Source organism: Pecten maximus, chromosome 3 (genome assembly GCF_902652985.1).
Source record: "Pecten maximus chromosome 3, xPecMax1.1, whole genome shotgun sequence".
Taxonomy (NCBI): Eukaryota; Metazoa; Mollusca; class Bivalvia; order Pectinida; family Pectinidae; genus Pecten; species Pecten maximus.
Genome location: NC_047017.1, coordinates 38,505,852 through 38,532,753, shown reverse-complemented (window position 1 = coordinate 38,532,753; position 26,902 = coordinate 38,505,852). Strand labels below are relative to the sequence as shown.

Here is a 26,902-nt window from a genome sequence, read left to right as displayed (position 1 = left end):
TTATATGTAGAGTATTTGATTCTACCATATCTGAGAGTAGAGAAGAAGATTTTTGAAATTTTAGTCAATTTGACCCTTTTTGGCCCCGCCCATCAGCCCCTGGGGGTCAACTAGGGCCAACCTGTACATACCATCAAAGTGTCATCCCATACTGATAATTCGATACAAGTTAGAATGAATTCCAATACAAATCCAACAAATAATAGTCAAAAATGTGATTTCCCTATATAAACTATAGTAAAGTTTACCCCCTCCCCAGGGGCAAACGTGAGACCCCAGGGTCATGAAATTCACAATTTTGGTAAAGCACCTTAAGATCCTTCCATCTATGAAGAGTATTTGATTCTACCATATCTGAGAGTAGAGAAGAAGATTTTTGAAATTTTTGTCAATTTGACCCTTTTTGGCCCCGCCCACCAGCCCCTGGGGGTCAACTAGGGCCAACATGTACATACCATCAAACTGTCATCCCATGCTGATAATTTGATACAAGTTAGAATGAATTCCAATACAAATCCAACAAATAATAGTCATAAATGTGATTTCCCTATATAAACTATAGTAAAGTTTACTCCCTCCCCAGGGGCAAACATGAGACCCCAGGGTCATGAAATTCACAATTTTGGTAAAGCACCTTAAGACCCTTTCATCTATGAAGAGTGTTTGATTCCACCTTATCTGAGAGTAGAGAAGAAGATTTTTGAGGTTTTAGTCAATTTGACCCTTTTTGGCCACGCCCCTCAGGCCCCTGGGGGGTGGGGACCATATAATTCACAATTTTGGTTCACCCTCAGCCATGGAAGCTTCCTGTAAAATTTCATTGAATTTAGTTCAGCAGTTTTTAAGAAGAAGTTGAAAATGTAAATTGTTTACGACGCACGACGCACGACGCCGGACAAAAGGCGATTGCAATAGGTCAACTGAGACTTCGTCTCAGTTGACCTAAAAAGCCACGGTAAATATCTGATTCGTTCCGTGGCACTGACACTCACGCTCTGTATGCACTTTAAACATTTCTTATTCAAAATGCTCGAAAGAGCATCGTACTTTTAACGCCCCGTGGAATCGTCCCTATTTATCTAATTACAGCGTTAAACAGTGTCGTGTCCTTTCATACATCATTTTCCATAGTATAACATCATGTTTACTTGGAAGGAAATTAGCTCCATTGTCATATACACAATATTCCGTAGTAATTCTCAGCATCATGTATTAGCAGGAAGTCACACTCCTTGTAGTCATTGCTATTCCAGGGCTGATGCGAGCGAGTTCAAAAGATCAAAATTAATGGAAATTGCATCAGAGGAATTGGCTTATTTCATATGCAATGCATGTTGATGACTGTGTTATGCCTGTTAAAGCCGAGGAGACAAATTATAACACGATAGGCTATGATTTTGGCGTCGAGCCGAGCAGTTTCCGATAACTCGTTCGCTTTGTCATATCCCCTTTATATATTTTGCAAGTAAAATCATCTGGTTAAATACGTTTTCATTACACGAAGACAAAAGCACCAAGAATTGTTAGGTGACAAAGACAACCATTTAACTACGTTCTACCAGAATCACGAGTTAGACACGGATGATAATAACATTGCGTAATATAAATTTTACAACAGATTTAACCATGGCATGTAGTTGTTCTTTGTGGTACGAATGTTGTCTGGTCACCAATGTGGTTATGACAGAATTAGATAAAACTTGGACGGGAAATATACGAATGTCATAGAAAAATTGACGGGTAATAGCCAGATTGCGGATATCGTTGTAACTTGGTTGTAAGCTGTTGATACGTGGTGTGTGGACGAGTCTGTGAAACACTTTATTTAATGTTGTTCGGGATATTTCCTGGTATCTAAACACATCACATCGTCAATACATAGATAGATTTGAAGGACTCGACGAGGTTTAGTTGCAACGCTGTCTAATAATTCTTCGTTAAGTCAATATCATATGAAATTAAAACAAGTCGGGAAGACACAGGCTCGTTTTGTTTCCATGGTTACGAGTATGTTAATACAAAGCTGTTTTGTGTTTTTAAGCATTACATCCTGAAATGAAGCTCGTGGTACAATGTATTATTTTCGGATATTTTGCTAGATCCTACCATTACAGTTTTCTGTTGTATGTGCACGACATGTTTCGCCGTTCACCTCTCAAAGAAAAGACAGCTCCCCAATAACAGGAGGGCCGAATCGTTCCCTAGTTTGGTATAAGGTATGTTATATAACAAGTAGACTGGTTCCTGTCTCTAGAATATCATAACTTATACATAAAATGGAGCTTTACGGATAACGTCGCGTATAGGTAAAGTTTTCTTGGCTACCGAGTCGAACTGTAAACAGGGAAATGTTTGGCGACAAGTATCGAATGATTTATCTGGAGGAACCACCACGTTTATATAATGTATGTCGCCACGTGTAATTCCGACATCAGAATCGCTAATTGCTAATCATTTAGGATGATGTACTCTGAATTCAGTGGATTGACTTCCTTATTAACAAGCTAGTGTACGATGGAAGGCCGTATATAATAGGTATGGTATCACTGGTATTGTACAATGGCTTACCACTTATCAATAGGGACGACCGCGATTCATGAATATTTCTGTTGTAAATAAGGCCGAACGCCAGGAGCGTTGCTCTGTCACAAACACCAATAACAGACGATCTCTTTGTCGGGTTAAAAACTCCTCAATAAACAATGCTCAGTATATATCATCGGTACAAGATATTGGTAGGTTAATTAGATTAAAATTTCACATCACAAAATAGACTATGTTAAAGACAGCAAAATCTGGAAAAACATGAAAATGTCGTGGATAAGTTGTATTTCTTGTTTAAAAAGAAGACTCAACATTATAACTGATATTATACGATTTTTGTAGTCAACACATGAAGTGTACATGTCTTCAGGAAGAGGTGAATGGGGGAGAACGCAATGTATTCTGTGATAGATTTGGTATAACCTATCGGAAGTGCCATGTTCTATATATTTTCTTTCATCCAAATTCACACTTGTGTTTTTTCTCACTACGATTCTAATTATGAATGTCACTGAGGAAATCGGATTGTCATATTTGCACACAACCGTAAACTTGGTTCATTAGACCCATCAAGAGCTGTCAATTTGAGCAACGAAGAGAAAGATCGATTCTTGAATGTGCCGAAAGGGGATACACTTTTATTTCTTTGTGGTATAAAAAGGTATCATATTCTTGTAAAAGTAATTAAAATCGTTTTCAAAAAAGAAGAATTTGACATGACAAAGAGAAAATCTTTGACTTACTTAATTAGAATTAATCGCGAGAGACCTTATAGCCGCTCCAATTCCCCGTCATTGTCGTCACGACATATTGGGTACAGATTCTGTAAGTTACACAAAGGTCACGTGGTCTCCCCTCAAGATACGAAATGTATCATTATATGCACGTGAAGCATTCTTTCGATACAAATTTATGGCATATCTGCTCTTATCCTTTATTGAAAATCGTTTTTATCTTAAGTTTTTATTTTTTTCTTAGTGTTTCACTGAAATCATACAGGGTCTGAGTCATATCATGTTATAATATAAAGACCTATACAAGAATTTTGACATTACCGGAGAACGAAAAAAATTGCATGTTCTATCCTGGCATGGATTGCACTTCAGAAATATTCAAACCATTGAATGGTTTTACATGACTGTATATTTACATCAAACTGTATGAAATGTCACTCATGATGAACGCTGTGCCTACAGAAGAGAGATCGTATTTGGTGTGCCTAGCAACACTTCCAAAGAAGCAGATAGTTTAAAATGTAACAATAGATAAATAAACAAATAATTAAAAACTAAAAAAAAAAGAAAAAAGGAATGAGTGCGATGTTAAAAAAAATGTACTTGCTTACAGTATATATTGTGAGGGTGTGTAGGTTGTGATGATGTCAAGGTCGTAAAGTGTGTATCTTGTGAGGGCATGTAGCTTGTGACAGTGCATAGCTGTGTAGGTTGTGATGGGGGTACAGGTTGTGACGGTGTGTAGGTTGTTAGGGTGTGTAGGTTGTTAGGGTGTGTAGGTTGTGATGGGGGTACAGGTTGTGACGGTGTGTAGGTTGTTAGGGTGTGTAGGTTGTTAGGGTGTGTAGGCTGTGGCGGTGTATAGGCTGTGGCGGTGTATAGGCTGTGACGGTGTGTAGGCTGTGACGCTGTATAGGTTGTGAGGGTGTGTAGGCTGTGACGGTATGTAGGCTGTGACGGTGTATAGGTTGTGGCGGTGTATAGGCTGTGACGGTATGTAGGCTGTGACGGTATGTAGGCTGTGACGGTGTGTAGGCTGTGAGGGCGTGTATGTGGTGAGGGGGTGTAGGTTGTGACGGTGTGCAGGTTGTCGATGTGTAGGGTGTGACGGTGTGTAGGATGTAAGGGTGTGTAGGATGTGAGGGTGTGTAGGCTGTGACGGTGTGTAGGTTGTGTATGTTTAGGCTGAGACAGTATGTAGGCTTTGACGGTGTGTAGTTTGTGATGGTGTGTATGCTGTGACAATGTGTAGGATGTGACAATGTGTAGGTTGTGGATGTTTAGGCTGTGACGGTGTGTAGTTTGTGATGGTGTGTAGGCTGTGACAATGTGTAGGATGTGACAATGTGTAGGTTGTGGATGTTTAGGCTGTGACGGTGTGTAGTTTGTGATGGTGTGTAGGCTGTGATGGTGTGTACGCTGTGACAATGTGTAGGATGTGACAATGCGTAGGTTGTGGATGTTTAGGCTGTGACGGTGTGTAGTTTGTGATGGTGTGTAGGCTGTGAGGGTGTGTAGGCTGTGACAATGTGTAGGATGTGACGGTGTGTAGGTTGTGGCGGTGTGTAGGATGTGACAATGTGTAGGCTGTGACAGTGTGTAGGATGTGACGGTGTGTAGGATGTGACGGTATGTAGGTTGTGGGTGTGCTGAAGTTATATGGGTATATGGGATGTGTAGATTGTGAGGGTGTGTTAGACTGGCCACCAGTTTTTTTTAGGAATTACTAAGCTAAATTCTAATACTAGATTATATACATCTCGTTTGAAACTTAGAATCAGACATATCCAAATGATCAACATCGTATAGCTCAATTTTATTAATAATTTTAATATTCTAGAGACAGAGGACCAGTATATAAGTGTGTAATAGTGTGTGTGTATTGATGTGAAGGAGTGCAATTGAGTGTGGTTACTGTGAGGGTGTGTAGGTTGTGAAGGTGTGTAGGCTTTGCGGGTGTGTAGGTTGTTGGTGTGTAAGTGAGTGTTTAAGAGTTTGGCTAAACATCACTCCGCAAGCTTCGTGCTGGCCATCCAAACTCTTACTCTTATATTAATCTATATCATACTGTAGATTTTCATTAATCTTTAAACTAGACAGTTTTTTTTTTTTTTTTTTTGCTTTTCTTTTGTTTTTTGTTTTATCTTAAACTTTTATGGAAATACTTTAAATCTTGAATAAAACAATTAAGCCTAAATTAAGACCCTCGCCGTTAATACACTGTAACAAAAAAAAGTCACATCCCGGGCCAAAGTTCTGTCACATCAACTGTAACCAGAAAACAATAGAAATTGTTATGTGTTCGAGATTGACTATCTCAGTCGAAGACTGACATTCTGTTCCAATATTTCGTTCAAGGCGACACCGAGAATGTCATTATAAGATGTTGGAGAATATCATGCCAAGGATGAGGTGATTTGACCCCGAACAGACACAGGTTATCAATTCTATTTCAATTACATTAACATGATGATAACTACGATCATTTCTTTAATTTTACTGGATGACTTACTTTGTGGATGATGCGTCAGTAAGACTACTAGATATGACGTGATTTTATTAAATCAATGAACCATGATGTCGCCAAGAAAAACCGTGTCGTTTTTATTTATTTAAAAATGCAGGTGTTTGTCTCTTAATGAATCAGAGAACGGTCCTGGCGCTCACAGATAGAGGCCATGGGACGATTGGAACACTTTTTGTCGTTTCCAGAAAGTTGTTTCTTCGGGAATTTTGAACAATCATAAGACGGCTGTCTTGGTGTTTTCAGTTCCACAATATGACGGCCGCCTCCACAGCTTTCCTCTCGATGGTGAAACTATTTCAAATACATAATTTTGAAAAATTTCAAAAATCAAACATCGATGCTGTCGTGAAAAAACAAGATGTGTATTTGTCGTTAAATTCATTGACCATTAGTAACACATGTATTGCATGTTTTGGTTGCGAATCTCAGGACGGGGACCCCAAAATATGTTTCAAACAGAAAAGTTCTAAAGATTGATATGTTTGGTAGTATGTGGTTTGTTTCTATTAGAACCTAAATGAGATTCACTGTACCTATCCTCCCACGGTCTCTGTTCGTGAGTACAGTGAATAACCGACCATGGAATCAGAGCAACATTTATCAAACCTTCGAAAAAGACATTCTTGGATATTGTTTGTCAGTGATAACTGATGACATTTCTAGCTATCTTAATGAGTTTGAAAACAAAGATGGGCTCGATTTGGTTACATTTTGCTCTCGGTTATCAGTTCTCGGATACCGACGGTATCACGGGAGCTCATTCCTATATGGCACACAATAATGCAATATCTCTTAAACCAGACGACGTACATGTACGTTTTTTTTCTATTTTGCATTCTTTGAAATAGATTTTTTAAATTTGTTATGTTTAATCACGTGGCTTTGTTCTGTTATATCAGAGTGCTTTGTTTTGGTATATCATAGGGCTTTGTTAGGTTATATCACATGGCTTTGTTCTGTTGTATCACAGGGATTTGTTCTGTTATATCACAGGGATTTGTTCTGTTATATCACAGGGCTTTGTTCTGTTATATCACAGGGATTTGTTCTGTTATATCACAGGGCTTTGTTTTGTTATATCACAGGGATTTGTTCTGTTAAATCACAGGGCTTTGTTCTGTTAAATCACAGGACTTTGTTCTGTTATATCACGTGGCTTTGTTCTGTTATATTACAGGGCTTTGTTTTGTTAAATCACAGGGCTTTGTTTTGTTATATCACAGGGCTTTGTTTTGTTAAATCACAGGGCTTTGTTCTGTTAAATCACAGGGCTTTGTTCTGTTATATCACAAGGCTTTGTTTTGTTAAATCACAGAGCTTTGTTCTGTTAAATCACAGGGCTTTGTTCTGTTATATCACGTGGTTTTCTTTTGTTAAATCACAGGGCTTTGTTCTGTTATATCACGTGTTTTTTTTGTTAAATCACAGGGCTTTGTTTTGTTATATCACAGGGCTTTGTTTTGTTAAATCACAGGGCTTTGTTCTGTTAAATCACAGGGCTTTGTTCTGTTATATCACAGGGCTTTGTTTTGTTAAATCACAGAGCTTTGTTCTGTTAAATGACAGGGCTTTGTTCTGTTATATCACGTGGTTTTCTTTTGTTAAATCACAGGGCTTTGTTCTGTTATATCACAGGGCTTTGTTCTGTTGTATCACAGGGATTTGTTCTGTTATATCACAGGGTTTTGTTCTGTTATAGCACAGGGCTTTGTTCTGTTGTATCACAGGGATTTGTTCTGTTATATCACAGGGCTTTGTTCTGTTATATCACAGGGCTTTGTTCTGTTATATCACAGGGATTTGTTCTGTTATATCACAGGGCTTTGTTCTGTTATATATCATGGCTTTGTTTTGTTATATCACAGGGATTTGTTCTGTTATATCACAGGGATTTGTTCTGTTATATCACAGGACTTTGTTCTGTTAAATCACATAGCTTTGTTTTGTTATATTACCGGCTGTGAACTGTCCATAAATTAGTGTTTGTTTATTTTATTTACTGAAATTAAATCTTAAAAATTTTATCATGTAAATGCTTGAAGCAGACTGATATTTGAGTCAGCATGAAAAGCGTTGACGTAACGTACAACCGTAGGTCAACATTGCCCCGGAATGATGCATTATAGTCATGTGATTAAGAACGTATTGAAACAATGTGAGATCAACGCAAAGTTTAATTATTAGAAAATATATGGTTATATTCACAAAAAAGAATTACAATGTTTTCTATGGGTATAATTTGTCGGCCTTTTTTAAATCATTAACCCAGTTATCACCATTTCTCATTGCCTTTATTGAATTTCATTTTGAGCAGATGAAAATTTGTCTGCAGAAGTATGAATATATAAAAAGTTATCCCATCTCGGGGTGATCACTTAAAATTCCACCACGTAACTTCTAATTTGAATATTATGATTATTAAACAACCATTGATTCAACTCTAATTTTTCTTTGATTATCTTCCTAACGTTCTCAGACATTGACCAGTACTCGTGACTAGGTATATAAACTCGATAATCCATTGTTCCTCATGCCTGTTATATCCAACTAATGGCGATCTATAAACAGTACTTAATCTACATAGAAATTGTATGGCAGCAGCTACGTATCCTGGCGAGGGATGGTGTGTGACGTCACGGCTGCAGTGGCTAATTATACGGAAGGTATGTCAGTCTCACTCCCAACAAACTGTCACAAGACATAGGACGCTTTCCTCTCACGACTGCAGGTGAGTTTGCTTTATCATTTCTCTCTCTTTCTCTGTATATTTATATATTGCTGGTATTGGTTTCTTCATGGGGGAAAAACAACGTATTTGACTGTGTTCAGAAAATGTCTATTCTCGAGTTTGGACATGAACAGCACTGGCTGTTTTTCCGTAACTACTATTATTTCTATATATGATATGGTATTTTTTCTTACAGTTTAGACTGTGACAGTGAACTTCATTTTAGACAAAGATATATATCAAATCGTTATATTTGGAGGACAAGTTTGGAACAGATATATAGTACTCCTACACGGGGTAACCGATAAGATTTGTATCTGGACAATATAGATTGAAATTGTAACACAAATTCCTGTCTACGCTAGGACTAAAACGCATGTCTCTTCTTTGAGGAAAATGATGATACATGTACCCATATTGATGTATAAATGTACCAATATGATGTATAAATGTACCCATATTGATGTGTAAATGTACCAATATGATGTATAAATGTACCAATATGATGTATAAATGTACCAATATGATGTATAAATGTACCAATTTGATGTATAAATGTACCATATTGATGTATACATGTACCAATATGATGTATAAATGTACCAATATGATGTATAAATGTACCCATATTGATGTATAAATGTACTAATATGATGTATAAATGTACTAATATGATGTATAAATGTACCAATATGATGTATACATGTACCCATATTGATGTATAAATGTATTTTGGTTTAAGACAATATCACCAATAAGATGTTGATGTTTTACATGTTAGTGTTATTAAACTGTACTGGGATGTTCAAAACAGAGTGAAAATAAATTAAGTTTCAACTTTCGCAATACTCGCACAGTAGATGCGTTAATACATTGTTGGTCGAAGTTGGAAGTATAGAAACTATTTAAAACGGGTCCCAGGTATGTAATCAATGCAGAAAATATAGTCTTCTTCAAGTGGAAGTAATGTAAATATTCCTTTTTTACTCAGTAATTGAAAATAAGTTATATCCCGACACCTATCAAAACTGAGAATCATGTTACTAATGATAAAATTTTGATAAAAAAACAACAACAGTATTTTCTACATCACTGTGTATATTTTTGGACTATATATAGGTAGTTACTACAAAAACGAAGTACAACTTATCTGTTAGATGCGGTGTTCAAGCGATATACATTATTACTATATATAATTAAGAAAAGAAAGCATATACCTAAATCTGATATAACTCCAACCAAAGAGACTCTGACAGACACGGTTTTCCTTATGTCCGATACTTACTGGCTTAGTGGCGCGTGCTCACTTTGAAATCTAAATGTCGGTCTCATCTGTCAAAGTGATCTTCCCTTGGAATGATATCGCACGATTCGTATCAATCATTGTCGATATGTTGTTAATATTAGTGTCAATGAAATGTATCATTTATCTTATTTCAAATAGCAAACGTCGTTAACAGTCCACAGCCTCAAAGGAAAACGAAACTAGCGTATATAATTATAAGTTCCCTACAACACTGGTAAACTAGTATTTACTTCAGTATAGGCGTTGATTTTAACGTTAAATGGTACCACTCACCACGCCGTGATCTCGAGTGACACCTGTACTGTCATTCCGGAGGTTGGACGTCATTTATTGTCCGACAACATAATTAGTTTTTATCCCACCATCATCAAATGGTGGACTTTTCAAATCGCCCTGCCGTACTACGCCCGTGGCCGTCCCTCCCTCCAACCCTCCGTAAATAATTCTTGTTATCGCTATTTCTCAGAAAGTGATGAAGGGATTTTCCTTAAATATCAAATGTAGGTTCCCCCTTGGTCAATAGTTGTGAATATTATAGTTTGGGACCGATCAGAGAACAACATGGTCAATAGCCAGCCATCTTGGATTTTGACAATTGAAGTTCTGTTACTGCTAGTTCTCAAATTTAAGTACTAAATGGCTATTATAGGTCTTTTTCACATTTGTAGAGACAAAGATCAGTTTTTCATTTGATTGATATGTATCATTCAGTGGTGGGTGCCAAGATTCCTCTGGGATCTCTTGGTTTTTTTCTGTTATTTTAAGATAAATAGAATCTTTCATCGCATTGGAAGTGAGATCCTCGTGCTGACTGGCCAAACTCTTACAGTCAGGTTGAGATATCCCTGTCCACGGAGCAGACCAATGTTAGATTATATTTTTCTCTTACCCTGGACAGGAATTTCCGCAGTTTTACCCAGGTGCGATTTTCTTTACTCATGCTATAGGGAAAAGACAAGCTACACGTGCTCTTTGCACGTTCTCAGCAATTGCATTTTGTCACCTCAACAATACCATGACGTCACGTCAATATTGCCTTGCATTGATGTAACGACCATATGAGATACCTTTACGGAATAATTCTTATTTTTTATTGTTAACTTGTATGTTAACTGCATCTTTTATAGACATTATCAGTTAAAAATGCAGTTTACACCCCGTTAAAGGATAAAAAAAAAACAAGTTAACCTGTGATTTCATTTAATGTCATGAAAAGATTAAATCGGCATTCTTTTTTTCTGCGTAACAGCCGGACTGTTAACTGAATCGCTAAACAGCCAGGAAAGGTTGTCAACTACAGGAATAAACAAAATATAGTTCCACATTTCCTTTGGTGTAAGATACTTTTAAGCTGCCAAACACTCGACAAGCCTTGTGTTTTGCAACTTAAGAATCTCCCCCTTCGGGTTGAGATTCCCCTGTCTGACACCCAAGGGGGTGAACGTTTCTATTATTCTCACATACTTCACGGGGTAATCCCGCGACTGCTAGATAAATCGATCTCACACAGGGGGGTAAAGACAGCTGACACGCGCTATATGACGCTGCTCACAATAATGTAACGTCATCATTTTACGCTGAGTAACCAAGTCGTTAATTACGATGTCATCAATTTTGACGCAAATTCCGAGGATCACTGTAGATGGTGCGATGAAAAACTTTCATAAACACTTACATTAGCATCTTTCACTCGGGTTGAGATATCCCTGTACATGGAACAGACCCATGTAATATTCTATTGGTCGCAACATAGGGACAAGAAAAGCTACACGTGTTATTTGCACGTTCTCAACGATTGCATTTCGTCATATTAACAATATACCATGACGTCACGGCGACAATAATCATGACGCCATATCGACAATTCAATCACCTCACGTTACATCACGTCAACATTTTTTTTTGAACTGATGTGACGTCCATATTAGATACATGTACATAAAAGGGTAAACAGGGTAAGGGGTAAATATCATTCACCCCCATGGAAGTGAGACCCCTTGGGGTAAGATACACTCGGCAAGCTTCTTGTTCGGAAACACAAGATTCAATTACGTCACGCCAACATTTCCTTATATAGATGTAACGTCAGTATTATATAAGAGTGTAAACAGGATAAGAGAAAACATATCACCCATCCCTTCGGGGTAAGATACTCAGCAAGCCTCGTGTTTGTCAACTTGAGAATCCTCTCCCTCCGGTTGAGCTTCCTCTGTCTCAAACCCAAGGATGTGAAAGATTCGATTAATATTTTTCCTAGCAACCGCGGGATAACCCTATGAAGTATAAAAGAAAAGAAAATCTCACAACGGGTAAAATGTGGATATCCCTATCCAGGGTAAGAGAAAAGAAAATCTCACAACGGTAAAATGTCGATATCCCTGTCCAGGGTAAGAGAAAAGAAAATATCACGACGGTAAAATGTGGATATCCCTATCCAGGGAAAGAGACTAATATAATCTACCATGGGTCTGTTCCGTGGACAAGGATATCTCTACCCGAGTGTAAGAGTTTGGCCAGTCAGCACGAGGCTTGCCGAGTGCTGGCCAGCCAAACTCTTACACGAGGGTTGAGATATCCTTGTTAGCGGATCAGACCCATGATTGATTATTTTTCTCACATACTTGCAACCAAACGTAAGTTTTTATGAAAGTTTTCATCGCGTCATCTTCACTGCTCCTTGGAATGTGCGTCAAAATTTATGACGTCATCATTTACGACTTGGTTACTCAACGTAAAATGATGACGTTACGTTATTGTGACAGCGTCATATAACGCGTGCCAGCTGTCTTTACCCACCCTGTGTACTATCGATTTATCTTTTCCCTAGCAACCGCCGGATAACCCTGTGAAGTATGGGAGAAAAGAAAATTTCACCCTGGTAAAATGTGGATATCCCTGTCCATGGTAAGAAACATACTTGTTCGTATCAAATCATTGCCAATTTAATTCGAAGGCTATGTTGACTTAGGATTGACAATTGGTTATGAAGTGACAATCATACAATTACTAATGTTGTCGCTTACTAATTATCTACCAATGAAATAGGACTATGACAGCTAACTAAGTTATACACTATTTCTCTTTTTCTAGTAGGTCGATCAGGAAGTCGCGACATACCGTTTGGCTAGTGAGAACTACTCTTCAGCTTGATGAGAGTAGCGATCCGGAGGTGCCGGGTTCGATACCCTGCGTACAGAAATAATCATGATTTATAATCACATCTAGTTATTGTAAATTCAACCAGAATTTCGCTTTTCATTTGACGACATGGAACCAAGATTGTTAAAGATCGTACTTAACATACACCATCTATCTGAAAACTTTAAATCAATATAACTTGTATATGGGTTAGAAAGATTAGTACAGTATACAGTAGACGTACACTCTGACTGTTGACACTATTCCTAGAAGTGTACGTTGCCTTATTGTTTGTAACAAGACATTTGCTTAATGTTCACGGAAATATCAAAGTCTTGATATGTTATCGGTTTGGAATGTCATCAACCCAGAAGCCTGATAGTTACAACACAGTGTAGACAACAGGCATTTTTGCCTTCCCTGCATTGCGATAAGAAATAATTAACAAACATTAATGTTCGTTTAAAAAACCACTGGCCTAATCCACATCAATGCTGTGAAGCTCTGTTTGCGCATGGAAATTAAAAACTCAAACACAAATATATATGGCGGAAAATAGCACACTTTCTTGTTAAAGTGGCCTTTGCAGTTTATTTTGCATGGTAATGAATTCTTTAATAATTCCAGATTAGATAAAGGAATGTAAATATATGTAAACCGCAAAGGTGAGCGGCACAAATTCAGCCAAAATGACAACTGTCATCCGCCAAAGACCGTTCCACTATCAAATGGCGCGTGTTTATATTGTAAGAACAAATCATGACATCTGGTCGGATTCTACACAGGGGACCTCACAAAACTTAAACCTCCACCACAATGATTAATCTAATAATATCTGGTCGGACTCTATACAGGGGGACATTAAATGTTAGGTAAAGATTGTGTCAAAATGACTCTTGAGATGAATAACTCATGAAAAAAATTTATGCATATTGCTCATATGCCAAATGTCACAGTAATGCGTTATAGTAACTTTTGGTATAACTAAAGGTTACTACAACGAAGGGCTATTATAGTACTTCAAAGCCACATGTTTGATTGCCTCCCCTGAGTACTGAATTAGATTGTCTGATAGCAGTATTTTAAAGTTGTCGGTAATTGTATGGAATGTTGATTTATGTCACACATACGTATATGAACCGAACCAAAGGCTAGAAGATGTCACGTGTATTTAAGTTTATATAACTGTATCTTAAACCGACATGCTGAAATAAAAATATATCTTATCACAATTAAATGATTTGACGTCCAAATTCGACTCTGAGCATCACACTAGTGAAACATGTTTGTGCAAATGATGATTAGCACAAGAATAAAGATATTGTGGACAAGCTAGTTTTCGGGGTTTTTTGTTGTTTGTTTTTTGTTTTTTGTTTTTTTTTGCAAATACCACACGAACATGGAACCTTCACCAGCTGTTTGACCTATTATTGCAGTGGCGTGACGTCCACATAAAAATACTTTCATACATATAATGAAACAGTCAATTTTTCTCCCAGTGGTAAAAACTTCGGAAACGATCGTAGATAACTGTAACAAAAAATAAAACTTCTTCGTTACCAGCGAGTTGTGTCCTCGTCGCCATTTTGGTGTGCACATGCGCAATACACGCTACAGCACGTTGGCAGATACCTCATGAAGAGTTCAAAGGACATATAAGGAAATCCACAGGGTACAATGTATCTTATTACAGCACATGTAGTTCTGTACCTGTGCTACGATACATGGAGAGAATAACTGAAATCTGATTTGACTGTTCGTCGATATCTCAGATCATGATCAATATTAGAATTCAGCACAACCGACAACAAAAGTCGCGTGCACGTTTACCTTATCGTCAATCGTACTCTACTTTTACAAGTACAGACATACATGTAGTGATTCTGAGTCGACACCGAGTTACAGTATGTTTTATTCTCGTGAGTATGGCGAGAAAGGAGCACGACACTGTTGTCTCGATTTGGGTTGAGCATCCGCGATACAATATTGAACAATATAAGTTGTCACAAATGAACTGGCATTGTTTGTTGATAGAGTGCGTCCATTCTGCGTTCATATTGATACAATTGCACGTCTAGACGTGCTATAGAACAACTAGTCTTTGAGGGCGTTTTCCCCACAGTTGATGACGCTAGCGTTTTTGCGCAGAATCACGGTTTTGTTTGAGAGATAGAGATTTGATAAAATGTACAAATTGCGAATGTGTTGGTTTAAGTTAATACTGATTCATGCATTCATTCCTATTAGCGATATCTACATACACAGTATATATCATTGTTACAACGACAGAGGTAAACATTGCGTGTACGGTTTGAAAATTAGATCCAGAAACTGAGAGCTGCGTACAACTGATCCAAATGTTTCTACTCCTATTACTTGTTTGATAGAGAAAATGATAAGGAATATCGTTGATTAAAAAACTATATGTTTTGGAATCATTACTCCTGGGCGCGACATTACCACGTATGATGATCGCGCGTGTAATCGTCTGATCTACATATATATAAAGTATTCATAGGTGGAGAGATTGGTCAAACACTGCGAAACAAAGCTACTGTAATTCATAAATAAAGCGTTGGCATTGTCTCACTTTGGTGTCGACCTTTGGTGCCGACAAGGGACCGACAGTTGCGCATGCGCGTTGTGGCAGCAGCTTTGTCAGAGCTGCGGTATTAATCATGTACTAATCGAGACTGGGACAATGAGAGCCCAATCTCTGGTAAACACGTGACTCTTGACACTCTGTACTGGTCTCTTGAGGTTCAGCAAATGCTAATTTCGGCACTATTTGAAGAATTCATAAAAATAGGGATCATTCACTCTCTACCACGTGGGAGTAGTTTCTGTGTTTCCAATGTATCGTTTGTAGCCCCGAGCCTAACGAGAACACTGCTGAAATGCCAGTCTCTAATGGACCTCTTTTGTGACATCACGAAGTGACTTCTGGCTTTGCCCTGTAATTAGATACTGCTATGAAACTATGAATGCAGTATCCCAGACATCCCTCGGCGCTTGTTCCAGAGAAGAATGCCGTGTTCGGATATTTATATAATGTTTTCTTCTTACCACGAAGAAGTCACCAAGGACTTGCGACAGAGATCTTAGTTCCCAACTGTTTACCTGTACACGGCAGAGATCTTAGTTCCCAACTCTTTACATGTACAAGACGGAAATCTTAGTTCCCAATTGTTTTACCTGTACACGGCAGAGATCTTAGTTCTTAACTGTTTACCTGTACACGACAGAGATCTAAGTTACTGTTTACCTGTACATGACAGAGATATCAGTTCCCAATTGTTTACCTGTACACGACAGAGATCTTAGTTCCCAACTCTTTACCTGTAAACGACAGAGATATCAGTTCCCAATCGTTTACCTGTACACGACAGAGATATCAGTTCCCAATCGTTTACCTGTTCACGACAGAGATATCAGTTCCCAATCGTTTACCTGTTCACGACAGAGATATCAGTTCCCAATCGTTTACCTGTTCACGACAGAGATATCAGTTCCCAATCGTTTACCTGTACACGACAGAGATATCAGTTCCCAATCGTTTACCTGTACACGACAGAGATATCAGTTCCCAATCGTTTACCTGTACACGACAGAGATATCAGTTCCCAATCGTTTACCTGTTCACGACAGAGATCTTAGTTCCCACTTGTTTACCTGTACACGACAGAGATCTTAGTTACTGTTTACCTGTACACGACAGAGATATCAGTTACCAACTGTTTAACTGTACACGACAGAGATCTTAGTTACTGTTTACCTGTACACGACAGAGATATCAGTTCCCAATCGTTTACCTGTACACGACAGAGATCTTAGTTCCCAATTGTTTACCTGTACACGACAGAGATCTTAGTTACTGTTTACCTGTACACGACAGAGATCTTAGTTACTGTTTACCTGTACACGAGAGATCTGTGATTAGTCAAATGTTGACTGCAAACAAATCCGCAAGACCATTAAAACAAATTCGGGGGAGGTTTATCAACCGATCTAATTAATGAACGAACTATTCAACAATAAATATGTACACGAGGGATCATTTCAGTTGGACTGGTAGTCTAATCTGGTTTACGTTATGTGTTGATTGCGTTTAATTATTACATAAAAGAGGAATTGAAATTTAAAATTAATACATATGGCGTGTTACGTGATGAATAAAAAATATTGACTTTTATGTTTATTTCTTTCACGTGAAACTGATGTATCAGGTGAGTTATGCATCGGAATTTGAAGATCTAGCAATGCTGGATTTTTATATCGTAAGGACATTAAAGGGTCGTACTACACATTGTCTCTAGACAACAACACACCTTTAAAACAGACAGATAAAATCTCAAGAACACGTTTTGATATTGCATGATGAGACACCTCAATGTGTCAATAAAAATATAAGTGCAATGCAAACTTAACAGATATAATCTGACGGACTACAGCACCCCAATATAATCAAGCCTGTCGTCTTGTTGTTTTTAAATACATGGCTTATGTAGCTTGTTCATCTATAATGTTTTATTATCCACATATTGCGGTGTCCAAAGTCTTCGATCTTATGAAGCATATAAATATAAAGGAACAATGGACTATCTAAGATACAACAACAACCCATCAACCTTAAACTCAGGCCAGCGAACATGTAACACAGTCCCATAATCAGTTCGATCACATACATGTAACAACGGCTGTCCTGTAGGTAGGGCGTGGTGCCTGTTGCCCCTGCAAGATCTCAAGAGGCGACTAAATTTGGCTAAATGTGACTGGGTAGGGTACTCTATCAAAAGGAGACGAAACACGAACATACCACAGCCTCCCAAAATACACACACATATTCACTTCACACACTCATCACTGGAGAGACCGTCCTAAAATGACTATAGCTGTTGATAGGACGTTAAACAACAAAAAAAAAAAAAAAAAAAAAACAATCACAGCGATGATGTAAGGTATTGCTGTTATGACATCAGAATACAACAACTCAGTCTTAGTAACTTCACTTTCTCCCTTACAGGTATGACGATGGTGAGGTCACGTGTTAGTGTCACTATGACATCAGAATACAGTCCCTCAGACTTAATAACTTCACTCTCTCCCTTACAGGTGTGACGATGATGTCACGTGTTAGTGTCACTATGACATCAGAATACAGTCCCTCAGACTTAATAACTTCACTCTCTCCCTTACAGGTGTGACGATGATGTCACGTGTTAGTGTCACTATGACATCAGAATACAGTCCCTCAGACTTAATAACTTCACTCTCTCCCTTACAGGTATGACGATGGTGAGGTCACGTGTTAGTGTCACTATGACATCAGAATACAATAACTCAGTCTTAGTAACTTCACTCTCTCCCTTACAGGTATGACGATGATGATGCCACATGTGATGTTATTCCTCGCCCTTGTTTGCGGTGCAAGCCTTACACGAGCCACTCCGGTGTTCGCTCATCCTGATATTATCCAGTTCCTTTCCTTAGAAGAACGCTGTCTATTCCTCTGCAATATTTGCTTTGACCAAAAAGTAAGTTATATATTAAAGGTATGCATTTGTATTATAGTTAAGTTCAAATTCCCGAATTCGTTCATGAGTAATAGATGTTTAAATTGTCAAGGAAAGTTACCGAAAATGCTTCCAAATCGTTAGAGGTGACGAGTGGTGACACGTTGAATCACGTTATCCTATGTAAGTATTGTTTCCGTCAGATTACATGTGTGTGTCTAATACAACAAAATGTTTCTAAGTAATCAGAGTAAAAAAATCCGGAAATTCAGTAGGGTAGTACTGGTGGTGCATTTTTATTTATTCATTTTTATATTTTTGTTATTTTTCATTTTTTTTCAAACTTAACAACACATGATAACTTAGCAACACATTATAAATGTATCAATCATCAACGCCTTCATCAATATCAGTCAACATCATCATTATCGGTTAAAATCACACAATTACTGACTTTGTTTAGGTGAATCCAGTAAATTGCTATCATGAGAAAGATGCTCTTCTTCCCTGAGGCCTGAGGCCGAGGGAAACAACACCTTTCGAAGCTACTAATGTTTTATGTTTGTTTGTTTTTTTTGTTATATGAAACAATACCTATCGTGCCATTTCTTTATTTTAAGTTCCAAATTTGACAATCTTGGAGCAATTTAGCTTTAAAAAATTCTCAATTTTATTTTTAAAATATGACGTCTAATAAAACAGTAAAAGTAGGAAAATTGTAGTTATCCATGTACACTGTTTGGACATTAAATGAGAACGCTGTAGTAGTGGTCACATTCCTCAGCTTCACCGAAAGGTCTCAACCATAACGTGATGACCTTTTAAATTTACCGCAATATAATTATAACGAAGCGAAGCCGAATTGACTTCTTCACTGTTTGCCGCCCCGGTGTAGTTAGATGTTAGTGTAGACGGGAAGACCTGTTGATTTGATTACAATCTCGTACACATAACTCCAAAGTAACACATACGTGTACATTTCTGCTTACTGATCTGAATGAAGGTGACAGGTAGATTTCTGTCTAGTCAACGAAATATCACAGTTTGTATACCGAAGTCCATTCACAGGTATCGGTCTAATAATTAAACAGTGTTAAAACATCAGTTTGGTTCCGATATGTGTTCATAATTGATCAAGAATGTTTATGATTGTAATAAGGGATATTCTGATCCCCGGTTTAATTTTTTTTTTTAATCGATTGTAAGTTATATATTGTAATCAAAGTGTGATGGTCTATAAGCATTTCACAATTTTCTAGATTTCCTATATGAAGATTTGCTACATGATATGGTCGAGACAAATTGTAATTTTCACAATTAAGTCCAAAGTGCAAAATGTTTATAATTTCAGATCCAATTGATGGGCGTTTGTGCCAACACAGTCTGTCCGAAAATCGACATGAACTTCTTCGGGGTAAACCAATGGATCTCAAAACGGTGTCAAAACTACGAAAGTCTACAGACCGCCTTCTTCCCTAAGGACACACAAACTCAGATCTAATGAAACGATAATTCGCCAAATCGAGGCTGTACATTTCATGAGTGACCGTTAATTCCTCTATACACAAAACAGTCTGAAACAATATACACTATTAGTCCGAAATTACTTCCCTAACACAAAACAAGGATTTTGTTTTTCTCTCCCAGACAGTGAAATTGGTAGCGTATTGCCTGGTTATATTAGGACGATCTCAATTAATGCAAAGTGTCAGAACAAATGTGTAAGTTTATTATAAAAGACGGGTTTAATTAGGCTAATATTCTTGTTAATTACACGTGTTATGTAATGTTAATGTAAAGCCAGACATATAGGTATGAAGTAGCGCCTTAATGATGACCCAGAACACCGGTATACCTATATAAACGTGGGTAACGGTATCCAATGACGTGTGTACTTATGTTTCAGCTAAGATAGTGTGTAAGTTCCCCTTATCATTTCAAAATGAATGTTTCATGTTTGAATTGTTTATAAACTTTTTATGAAGCTCAGACGTTTTGCGTGTTATGTGTTGTGTACTATATGTATATACTATGAGTACGAGGACGACACACTTGGTACAGAATACCGTGCAATGATCACAGGGACTCGGGTTAGGGATTTCGAGTAACGACCAAAACACTATGAATTAATTATAAGTATTCATACATATTCTGGAACTTTACAAAAATCGGGGTTATCGATGTATAAAAACAATACCCCCGATTTTTATAAGGTTTCAGAATGCATATGGATACTGAAATGATAGTGTTGTGGTTGTTAGAAAGAACGAGGGATAGAAGAAATTAAAGAAAAGAAAAAAGAAAGTCAGTGTGGAGAAAGAATTGTTGAATAAGAGGGAGAAGGGTACATGAGGATTTGACAATGGGCTTGATGTATTAAATATGAAATAAGTGAATCTGATCGTCATATTGCCAGGGACTTTGATAAGATAAGTACCAAAGGGCAATAACTCTTACTGAAAAGCACCACTAAGTCATAATAATTCATGTTATTACATTTTTACCAGTGAAACTGGACAATTATTCATTCAATATAAGTTTTTTTATGATACTTTTCACTTGTGAAAAATAATCCATACATTTACCATGATAAGATGCCATGCTATGTGGAGGAACAGTACGTAAATTCGCACACCTGAGGATTTTTGGCGTGTTTTCCTCCAAATGGTCGAGGACTGTGCTTTTTTGATTATATGTTCACTAATGTCAAACTTCGTGGACCTTTTCCATTTTCAGATAAAGTTCGTTTTGATAACAAAGTTTAACTGATGCGACTCTCTTCTGATAAAATGAATACCGGATGATCAAATATTTTATTTAGAATAATCCCAGTTGTTGATTTGGATGTGAATATGCAAATATTTAGGGAAAATATCATTTGATCAGATTATAATCAAAACTGAATACAAACCCACTAAAGTATAACTAATAACAGTGTTGACCTGCAGACACCCCATCATTTTCACCGCCTTGTTTACATTACCTCCGAAGGGAGCGGTCATTATTCAAAGCAAAAATTTCGGTAAATTGACACTTTCCAATTTTACATTATTTTGATTTTAAAGATTATTTTAATCATGGCACTGGGCTTAATCTTAGTTAAAGATGTTGTTTGTATACTAAATGTCCGAAAACTAATTTTACCAACAAAATTAAAGAAGTTTGATGGGAGTGCGAAATTACGTTCCCGATCGTCTTTGAATCAAGCAATAAACACAAGTTAACAACAGGCTCCCATGCGCAGTGATACGTGTGCGCATATCAGGTTACACGCTTGTATGTTACGAAGCATTTGTACATCTAACAATGTGAGGTATTTTTTCTCGATTTGAAATTAATTTGATGGAAATGTATTTAGATACATACCGAAAGTGTGCGAAATTACGTTCCCCCACTCTAGCGGAGTTTTCCTACGAATCGATTTTTTGCAAGATTATAATATTCATAATATAAACACGGTTTTACTTAAAGATGCTACACCTCCGACAGAGTGTAATAAATTGCTATTATTTTGACAATAAATGACATTTAGTCCATATATATATATATGCCTATTTAAGACCTACAACTAAAAAAAATAATTTTATAACGTCAAAAATTGTCGGAATAAAACCAAGAAGATTCGAACTTTTGAACATTATAATCTACTTTGCATACACTTGACCTTGATCGCAGTGCATTCTGGGAGAGATTTACATACAGAAGAAAACTAATATGGTGGGCTTATTTTCATTCAGCTGGGACAACTATATATATTGCCTGTTGCCTAACATAACTACAACTAATTGTGATGTTTTAATGCAAACAGAAAATATTTCAATATTATCCGTTGCGAAAAATCACGATCCTGTGCCTGTTGTTGCCCACGAACCGAAACGCTTTCTTAGCTTTACCCCTTTCGACCCCATTTCGCTGGATTGATACATGTGTGATTTATCAACAGGTTTAAGCTGGTGAACTATAAATAGTGAATCTGCAATCACTACATATCACAAAAGAAATCCTAACCATTGATTTAATCGCATCATATGCTTAGAGGTTTCAGTAAAATGGCAACAGACCGAACGTTACACTACATTGTACGTATGTGTGTACGTTACACACTTTCCTCTCCAACAAAAACTCAACTGTGTCATGTCCGCATGAGTTCTGATTCCATTGTCGGTTATAATTCCACCGGTCTGTGCAGTCTCCGATTGATATCCTTCCCTTTCTTCGTTCTCTTTTCATAATCTAATTTATGCTTCCTTCTTTCTGGAGATGTTAAGCTAGCATATTGCCTTCCTCGCTTCGCCATGTGGTTCCTACATGTACTTTCTGTTTTCAGCGCATGCGTAATTAGTATTTCATTCAATATGGAGGCGGATCGAAATGGAATTTCTTCGAGACGCAATTAATTGATTTTTTTTTTTTAATTTTAAAGATAAATAAGAAGATGAAACTTTCCGAGGGTGGTAATAATGTCAAGTGTGTAACTTTTATTCCTGAAGAAAAATACATACGAGTCTATTCGTGTTTTTAATTAAAAAATACTATCTGTCGAAGGTGTAGCACCTTACTTATATTAAGTACATGTACATCATTTTACCTTACACGTACACTTAATAATACATGATAGGTATACATCTCTACATCAAAAGCACACATTAATCATGGATTTTCAGATACTAGTAGCGAATATAACCACCAAAGAAAACACATTTTCCTTGCGAGCAAAAGCATGACATTACAAGCGAGTATATACAGTAGTTTGATTACACGCGAGCACATATTAAATTACACGCGAATTTTTAGGTTTCTGTAGAAGTGTGTGAATAACATTTACAGAATGTACATGTATGCGGTTGCAACGATCGAGGTATAAAATAGGACGATGATTGTCCTATTTCCTTTTTTCTAACCCAGTTTGATGAGATTTGTAAGAGCACGACCCGATAATACGGTGACTGAGAATGGACATCTTATTAAAAATATTGTTGAGTGGGGACGAAATATTATTGCGTTCGTACGAAATGTTATTGCGTGGGAACACAAATATTATTGTTTTGGAACACAAATACTATTTCGTGGCCGTGATATAACAGCATACAACATCAGGCTTATTTGTGTATCAACAAGAGCAAACTGCAGGTAATCACCGTTTTATACCATTCCCAGCCGAATTATTTCCGCAAATGTTCATGAAGGGAGTCATTCAAACTGTATGTATAGTCCATGACCTCCCTGTAGGTTTATAAGGCAGTTAGAGACAATATATAGACAATATAGACAATATTATAACTTTCAAACCGAATGCATAATCGCACATTTTAAAGTGTTGAACTGATTTTTTCTAGTATCGGACATATCCTTCAAATTATACCGTGTTTTGTGGTAACATTATAACACGACTGAAATAAATCCTGATTGAACTGACAATCATTCGACTACTGCATGAACAGGTTAATCTTAAATGTAGGCAAATATCGTAATAAATCAAATGGATGTTGTTGTAATACTAAAGAACTTTCAAATCTAACACAAGTTTTAGGTATGAAGACAGTGTAACTGTACACATACGTATTTAGTTTTCATTCAGTGATAGCAATATCAAAACGAATGAGTATCATTCCATCATATACAGAAGTGACGACAAATCACTTTAGGGATATTCAGTTAAGAATTATATGTAGCTGCTGTTTGTGTTTTGAACATGCATCCTACTTGGTCCATAATTGTAAGTATTTTTCGCACATCTTTCCGAATATTGACATTGTTTCGTAGTTTCTCATGCATTTAGCGATACCCTTGTAGTTTACCTGATGTTTGTAAATGCATACGAATAAAAGAATATTGCTAAAACCCTATCCAAATAGTTGTTCCTTCTCCGAAGGCGACTTTGAGTAAGTATATAAGGTGTCTTTATGATATAATAAATCCCATGCATTTCCATAAAGACGCAATTTCCCTTTGCTTCAAGTACATTTCAAATAAGTAATATTTCGCTCCCATGCAATAATATTTTTATATGATGTCCGTTCGCAGCCACCGTAGGATATTTTTACTTTATTTATTTCTGGAGTGACTCGGTTCCGCCGTACACGGTCCGCATTAGGATATTTCAACTATATTTTTTTCTGTAATCATTCGGTTCCGTCGCACACGACGCAGCTAAGGTATATTTGCTATACTTTATTTTTGGAGTGACTCGGTTCCGTCATTCTCGGTCCGCATTAGGATACAATTACTATATTTATTTCTTGAGTGACTCGGTTCCGCCGTACACGGTACAGATAAGGATGTATTTATCGCACATGTTCTTGGTCTCTTCCCGACGTGTTCTCACTCCTTCGCCGTCGTATTCTCACTCTCTCACCGTCGTATTCTCACCGACGTATTCTCACCGACGTGTTTTTACTATTTGGCCGTCGTATTCTCACTCTCACTGACGTGCTCTCGCTCCCTCGCCGTCGTATTCTCACTCCCTCGCCGTCGTATTCTCACTCTCTCACCGTCGTATTCTCACTCTCTCACCGACGTGTTCGCGTTCTCTCAACATCGTGTTTTTGCTCTCTCCCCGTTGTATTCTCACTCCCTCACTTTGTGTTCTCGCTCTCTCTCCGTTGTGTTCTCACCCTCTCATCGTCGCCTATCGCCCTCTCTTCGTTTTCCTTGCCCTCTCACCGTTGTGTTCTCGCTCTCGCACCGTTGTGTTCTCACCCTCTCATCGTCGTGTTATCGCTCTCTCTTCGTTTTCCTTGCCCTCTCACCGTTGTGTTCTCGCTCTCGCACCGTTGTGTTCTCGCCCTCTCATCGTCGTGTTATCGCTCTCTCTTCGTTTTCCTTGCCCTCTCATCGTTGTGTTCTCGCTCTCTCTCCGTTGTGCTCTCGCCCTCTCATCGTCGTGTTATCGCTCTCTCTTCGTTTTCCTTGCCCTCTCACCGTTGTGTTCCCGCTCTCTCCCAGTTGTGCTCTCGCCCTCTCACCGTTGTGTTCTCGCCCTCTCACTGTCGTGCTCTCGCCCTCTCACCGTTGTGCTCTCGCCCTCTCCCCGTTGTTTTCTCGCTCTCTTATCGTCGTGTTCTCGCTCCCTTTCCGTCGTGTGTTCGCCGACAAGTTTTTGTTCTCTTCGTGTTTTTCCTGTTGGATGAGTAGAGGCAGATAGAAGTCGATCTTTACAGTTTCACCATTCGAGAAAACTACATTAGTACTTCTGTACTTCTGAATAAAACGATTCCGTGATTACCGACTATCTCATCATATCAAGCTTTTCAGAAGGCTCCTTTGAAAAACAGGAGCTATAAATTGCATCATGTTTTTATTTTCACGATTTGAAATGCAGATTTTATTTCATTTGATTCAGTTGTAATTCCTTAGAAATCCTATTAAACCTTCTACAGCATACCTAATATCATTATATGTGTGTCAGGAAATTCTTAAAACTAGATCAATACAAAATTTGATTTTGAAAGAAAAAAAAATCATTACAATTGTCACTAAAAAAACAGCTACAAATATATAGCTGGCGTATATCTCTCATAGAGGATACACTCAACCTACAGGGACAGATACATATCTTCATAAAGAGGAGACATATATCTCCATATAAAGGGGAGAGATATATCCGTAGAGAGGGGAGAGATATCTCCATAGAAAGGGGAGAGATATATCCGTAGAGAGAGGAGAGATATATCCGTAGAGAGGGGAGAGATATATCCGTAGAAAGGGGAGAGATATATCCGTAGAGAGGGGAGAGATATCTCCATATAAAGGGGAGAGATATATCCGTAGAGAGGGGAGAGATATATCCGTAGAGAGGGGAGAGATATCTCCATAGAAAGGGGAGAGATATCTCCATAGAGAGGGGACAGATATATCCTTAGAGAGGGGACAGATATCTCCATAGAGAGAGGAGAGATATATCCGTAGAGAGGGGACAGATATATCCGTAGAGAGGGGACAAATATGTCCGTAGAGAGGGGACAGATATATCCGTAGAGAGGGGACAAATATGTCCGTAGAGAGGGGACAGATATATCCGTAGAGAGGGGACAAATATGTCCGTAGAGAGGGGACAAATATGTCCGTAGAGAGGGGACAGATATATCCGTAGAGAGGGGACAGATATATCCGTAGAGAGGGGACAAATATGTCCGTAGAGAGGGGACAACTATATCCGTAGAGAGGGGACAGATATATCCGTAGGGAGGGGACAAATATGTCCGTAGAGAGGGGACAGATACATCCTTATAGAGGGGACATATATATCCTTAGAGAGGGGACAGATATCCCCATAGAGGGGATACATATCTCCATAGAAAGGGACAGATATCTCCGTAGAGAGGGGACAGATATCTCCATAGAGAGGGGACATATATCTCCATAGAGAGAGGACAGATATCTCCATAGAGAGGGGACAGATATATCCGTAGA

General features: G+C 37.9%; 1 long non-coding RNA gene across 1 annotated transcript; it reads left to right on the top strand.

Annotated features, from left to right (window-relative positions):
- Positions 1-8,398: 8,398 nt before the first annotated feature.
- LOC117324123 lies at positions 8,399-20,479 on the top strand. The gene is made up of 3 exons (XR_004531895.1): positions 8,399-8,533; positions 18,351-18,511; positions 19,842-20,479. It is a non-coding gene; the product is annotated as an uncharacterized LOC117324123 (long non-coding RNA).
- Positions 20,480-26,902: the final 6,423 nt, after the last annotated feature.